Raw genomic sequence first — 6,885 nt, forward strand, 5'->3', positions numbered from 1 at the left:
AAATATTAATATTTTAATTCAATATTCAATTTTTTCAAAAATATAATTTTAAAATTTTAATTTAATTTTTATAATAAATAATTCAAGATTGTTATAATTTAAAGTCAAACAGATATTTATAAAAAAATTTTTCTTTAATTTTGAATTTAATATGCAAGTATGTATAATATTTAAAATTATAATATATATATATATATATATATATATAAATTCACATAAATAAATACATGTATATATTACTATTACTACCCTTACCTTCTGTTAATCCACAAGCACTAACACTAACGTACAAAACTGTTGGGCACCACTGATATTTTATTAAATAATTTTAAACAAATAAATTAATTACTATTACTATTATTACTATTTGTTATTATTATATCATTTATGGACTTTTGTATGGATCGGTATTCGAAATACGTCCACGTCGTTTGCGAGTCGAACTACTACTGAAAAATTCTTAAGTCTCTGCACTTTAATGTATTTATATGAGGCTGCGTTGTTCTTCTTTATTCTATACACGTCTATAGTAATAGTAATACATACACACCTATATATATATATATATATATATATATATATATATATATATACATATATATATATAATAATTGTTTAAATTTTATATTATTTAAATGTTGCTCTAGCAATTTGGCTTCACCATTGTACCTGGTAAAAACGTCTCCACCGTATTCTCATTTTTAAAAAATAATTTTTCTTCAATGCGTTGTAATTTTTACATAAATTTTATAAATATTGCAAATTTTAATTTTAATAAATTATTTGATAAAGTGTAAGTACTTTATTATATACTATTTAAAATACTTTAATAAATACTATTTTTTCTAATAAATCACAATATCCACAACCAATAATTATTGATTTGGTTCTTAATTTAATTCTCTTGAATTAGTTCTCTGGAATATGATAATTAATAATAATCACCATATATAATAAAACTAGTGGTGCATGGCATCGTTCCTTGAGGCAAATTGCTGGAACTTCCCGTACCGACTACTAAAATTTTCTGAAATACTTAAAATTTTTGTCAAAGCTTTAAACAAATTAGATTTTTGAGAATTTTAATTTTTTAAAAAAAGTTTACTTTTTTGAAAAATTTGACTTAACCTGTGAAACATAAATTTTGGACTTATTATGTTGAATTATATAATTTCATCTGCCAAACCATATACTGTTGACTGTATATTATATTATTTCAATTTGTGGCACATCTCAGCTGCTTTTCGGCAATCATAATTTAGACATTACATTTTTTTTGTATATTACATTCTAATATTATCTAGACTCATAATTTCAGCTAAATTCAAATTTCAAGTGAATTGACATTTATAGCAGATGACAGTTGAAATGTTTTTTGTAATTTTTGCCATTTACTTCTACAATATTACTATTGTTTTATATTGTCATTTACATCCTACAAAATCCTTAAGAAACTTCAGAAAGATTTATCAAAATTTGAATAATCGTTTAGGACTGATGAATTTATATATATATATATATATATATATATATATATATTTTGATGAGTTATTTAAAATCGGACAGTAACACCAAGTAAAAATTTGGCTTAATTTGGATAAATTAAGTATTTCAAATCTACTTTAGTTTTTTAACTTGGTGTTACTGTCCGATTCTAAATAACTCATCAAAATATATATCAACACCAAACTCCACATACTTCAATATATATAGATATATATATATATATATATATATATATATAGGGCTATTTTTATTTAACCTTTGAAGATTTTCATTTTTGATTTTTTTGCTATTACTATAACTTACCTTACGAGAAGTTAATGGAACTATCTAGTTATTATAATAATCTTTTTTTTTTCAATTCCATTCACGAGTTTCTCGTCTAAATGAACTTTTTATTTAATAGTTTATTTTTTTAATAGCTTTTTATTTAATAGCTAGATTTAATACCTTTCACTCATAGAACATACACCGTGCATGTTCTAATTTAAATTTTTATTCATTAAGTAGATTATTTACACATTTAAGGAAAATTTTGCAAAACTTTGACTTGATGAAAATAACACTTGCGCCAAATTTATTTTTTTAAATAATAATTTTATAACGATTTTAAATTATATGTAAACGCATATATAATATATATATATATATATATATATATATATATATATATATATATAAATTTATGTATATACTTTTATTTATGAATTATTTGCATTCATATGCTAATTGAACTACTTAGAATTCATTCAGTGATTTATATAAAGGATGAATGACGAGTTCGACTCATTAATATTTAAATATTTATATATATACATGTATATATATATATATATATATAAATTATAAAAGATATTACATTATTCCTGCCTTGTTTAGATTTCCTTGTCATTGAAATCTTATGACGTAAATTATTACGTTTAATTTTTTAAGAAACTAAAAAAAAGAGTAAATTTACTATTATAATTCGTTTATTAATTTCATTATACGTTTATTTAATTTTTATTAAATATTTTAGTTATATTTAAAAAAATCGACTTTTTGGAAATATAGAGTTTGAGGAACATTTTGAAAAATGACACCAATCAATCACTTAACAAATGACATTTGCAGAAAATCGGTCAAAATTGATACATTGAACTTAAATAGTACATAGAAAAAAAACATGAAAATTTTTTTTATTTAATAAAAATAATAAATTAAAATATTAATCCCTTATTAAAATACTTGGAAAAATTAATGCTAATTACTTATCAAATTAAAACAAATATAAAAGATATTATTTTATATAACAACTTTTACTATAATTAATAATTAAATTGAAAACACAAAAAATATTATAAAAATTATAAATTATAGTTCAAATTAATACAAATAATGTTAAATGCAGACTATTAAAATGAAGTTAATGATTTTATTGATATTAGTATTATGAATATCAGTATCCTTATTAATTTTATTGAAATTAAAAGTCTAAAGTTAATAGAAGTGATTTTAAAAGGTAATAAGTTAAGAATTGTGATACTTAAGAAATATAATAGTGTTAAAATTTGGTATAAAAAGTTTATACAAAAATAATAATGCTATGTAAAAAGTCCACGTGTGGCTGTTATATAAAATTAGTGAAATAGTTACAATTTTAAATTTTTAGTAAAAAATTTGATTTGCGTTATAACTTGTTTCTAAATTAGAAACTTTTAACATTTGATTTGTATCCTTTACCTGTTTTTACATTTTAATAATGATGCAACTTCTAACTAAAATTAAACCATTCTGAAAGAATTTAAAGTATTCCGTCGAATAACGGGTCTTGAATAAGTTATTCGACAGGTAAAGAAGGTTTTATCTGTCGAATAACAATTCTATTCAAGACATTCTGTAAAGTTAATGAGTCATTTTAAAGGAAATATTCCATATTGTAAAGCACATTGGAAATTAACGAGAGAAATGTCTTTTTACTCTTTCAAAATGTAAAAGAATTACCAACAAATTACAGAGCGAAGAGAAGATTTTTTTTGACAATATAATTTATTTATTTATTAAAATTTATAGCGCCTGAAAAATTAAATATCATGTATTTTAAAATTCAACAATTATTTTAAAAGTAATAGAAGCAACTTCTATATTACTATATTTTTTTATATATATTTATTATTATATACTGAATAGCAATAAACAATACAATAAAGTATACATATAATTATAACAATTTTTAGACTACATTAATACATTTATTGATTAAAATGACAATATAATATTTAATATTTCATATGATATTATTGATTAATACTAGTGATAATATTTTAGTTGAATAACATACATCTACTACTAAACTGCATTTTTTATATTGAACTGCATCTAAATGCATTTTCTGCTTAAAATGTTTATTTATCGCTTCTGGAATAAAAATAATTTGTTTATGAATAAATATATTAATATATATATATATATATATATATATATATATATATAAATTATAAATAAATAAATCCATTCACACATTCATACAAGTTGCCAATAATTGTCTTCTGCAATATTTTATAATATAAAACATTTATGATTTATTTTAATATAAAATTAATTTAAAATTATTGGTGAAATTGATTTGAATATTTTTTGAATAATTACCATATGTAGTTATATAAAACAATAATTTTAATTTTTATAATAAATAATTAATTAATTAATAATAACATTTTAGTAAGGGTTTTAATAGATTTTTTGAAGTGTATATTTAAAATTATTAAATATTTAGAAATAATTGAGAAAAGTATAATTTTCTGTACTTAAATTAATTCAACAATTACTTTAGCCCTTTGCAAATATTTTTTATAAATTTTTATGAATTTTAAGGACGACAATTTTAAATTATTATTTTTATGGAGATTTCGAAAAAATAACAGATTTTTTTTAAATGTACTATTCATAGTTCAATGTGTCAATTTTGTTTGTTTAATTGAACAATTACTTTAGTTCTTTGCAAATTATTAATATTAATTTTTATGAATTTTAAGGACGACAATTTTAAATTATTGTTTCCATTGAAATTTCGAAAAATAACATTTTTGTTTTTAAATGTACTATTTATAGTTCAATGTGTCAATTTTGACCGATTTTCTGCAAATGTGTCATTTGTAAAGTGATTGATTCCTTCCATTTCTCAAATTGTGTCACAAAATCAATATTTACGAGAAAAATCGGATTTAAAAAAAAAAATAAGTAAAATATTTAATAAAAAAACAAATAAACGTATAATAAAGTAAATAAAATTTTTATAAACAATTTATTAAGTTAAATGAATAAATAAATTCATATATATGAATAAAAATAATGAGTAATCTTATTATAGAACATTATTCAATTTAAATCGTTTTTTGGAAGATAAATTTTATAATTGTTTAAATAATAAAGAAAGAAAATAATTCAAATTAATATATATAAAGATAATTCAGTATTTTCCAAGAAAATAAAGTTATTTTCAGCATGTAATTAGTATAATAAAATTAATATAAAAAGTAACTAAAAAAAAATAATTAATGATATAAGTATAAAATTGTATAGTCATTATATATACACATTAATATTAATTAAAAATAAAAATGTATTATAATATCCAAAAATATTATTTTTAGATACTCAACTCACTTTATATTATTTTTATTACTGCATTTACCCGAATTATGCACAATGAATTAAATTTTCAATATAATTTTATATTAAATAAAAAAATTTTATATTTTATAATAAGAATTTTATAATAAAATATTTAAGTTGGGTTTAGATTGAAGAAATTAATCTAATTTTGAATAAGTCGTATTTTTTGTATTAAATATATTATTAATATTCGTATTTTTAATTATTTTATATATCAATTTTACCAACAATTTCAAATTATAGGAAATATTTTCACGTGTAAGAAATAATATCGCAAAAGACAATACTGGAAATTCTTTTCGCTTCTTATATATACCATTTATTTTTATATGTATAAGTATATTGTATATATATATATATATATATATATATATATATATATTTGTATATATTTCTCTATATAAAAGAGACATAGCAAAGCAATTAAATAAGAAGACTGCCTTAATTACATGCCCTTAAACAAACGAAATGACTTTTTGTCTCAGGGGCTGGAAACGTGAAAACTTCTGATTCTGACAAATAATATTTTATATTTATACATATATATATATATATATAAATATATATATATATATATATATATATATATAAATAATTATTGAATGAGAACATGAAGCAAGTGTCGTTTTTCATAAAAATAAAAATTTTAAGGCTACCTCAATCGTAAACTTCAGCTGAAAATTCTTATTCTTTAAATTGTAATCCTAATATTTTATATCTTTATGAGACTTTTTTTTGAAAGTTGTCTTATCTTTGAAAAATAAATTGACAGCGTTTAACAAGAGTTAATTTAACTATATATATGTAATTGACAGTATAAAAAATAAAATTAAAATTATGTGTACAGTTGAAGTTTAAAAACTGAGTGAAGCGTTTGGTAATATTTTTTTTGTTTTATTTATTTATTAATAGCAATCAAGATACAGTTTAAACTTAATCTTATAAGCTATTGCGACACAAAGGAATCGAAAAAATAATAATAATAATAAAAGAAAAAGGAAAAAAATAAATAATTAACTAGAGTTCACTGCAATGAGTGAACTAGTGAAGCCTAGTGTTTCATTTGGTAATAAAAAATGATAGTTATAAAGTAAAATAAAATTATTAATTTGTTATTCAGTCAGTCTTAAAACAAGAGATTCTTACGAATTCATATTTATATATATTGTGATAAAAATTTCTGAGTTGGCTCAAAATTCACTTTTAGGCTTTGAGTTTTAACATTTTGACCCGCCCTAATATGTAATTTTATTGATATCATTTTATTTGGTCAGTTTCAGTTTTAATCTTTTTCTTAAGTTTTTTTTTTTTTTTTTTTATTATTTTATTGGCTTTATAAACTGGTACATTAGCCATATACTAAATTACATAATATCTACGCTATCTCTTACATATATATCATTGTTTTATGTATATTGCATTTATAATTTTATATTATTACATTTGATGTAAATATAAAGAGCTCCATATAATCTTGTATCTGTCATCACTGTTATAAAATTAATTGGAAGGGAGATTTTTTGTTTAATTATTTCCTCCCATAGTTTTTGTCTGCCCTTTTCCCAACGTTTACACTCCATGATGATGTGCTCTGCATCCGCCCTAGTCGCTTCGCCCAAGCAGTAGCAACTAGGATCGATATCGATCCCAATTCTGCTTAGGCAGAACGGAGCGTAAGAATGATTTAGTCTTAATCTACACAATGTTGCGTAAAACGGCCGACACTCC

At 20.4% G+C, this 6,885-nt stretch overlaps 1 protein-coding gene across 1 annotated transcript in view; it reads right to left on the reverse strand.

The window, feature by feature from the left end:
- LOC113372798 overlaps positions 1-427 on the reverse strand; it is a 10,613-nt gene extending 10,186 nt beyond the window's left edge. The window contains exon 1 of the mRNA XM_026613140.1: positions 256-427. The gene's annotated coding sequence lies outside the window, so the exon portion shown is untranslated. The remainder of the gene's footprint in view (positions 1-255) is intronic.
- Positions 428-6,885: the final 6,458 nt, after the last annotated feature.

This window comes from Ctenocephalides felis, unplaced genomic scaffold (genome assembly GCF_003426905.1).
Source record: "Ctenocephalides felis isolate EL2017-DRISC unplaced genomic scaffold, ASM342690v1 CF-g0.4_SCAFFOLD_01604, whole genome shotgun sequence".
In the NCBI taxonomy this organism is placed as follows: domain Eukaryota; kingdom Metazoa; phylum Arthropoda; class Insecta; order Siphonaptera; family Pulicidae; genus Ctenocephalides; species Ctenocephalides felis.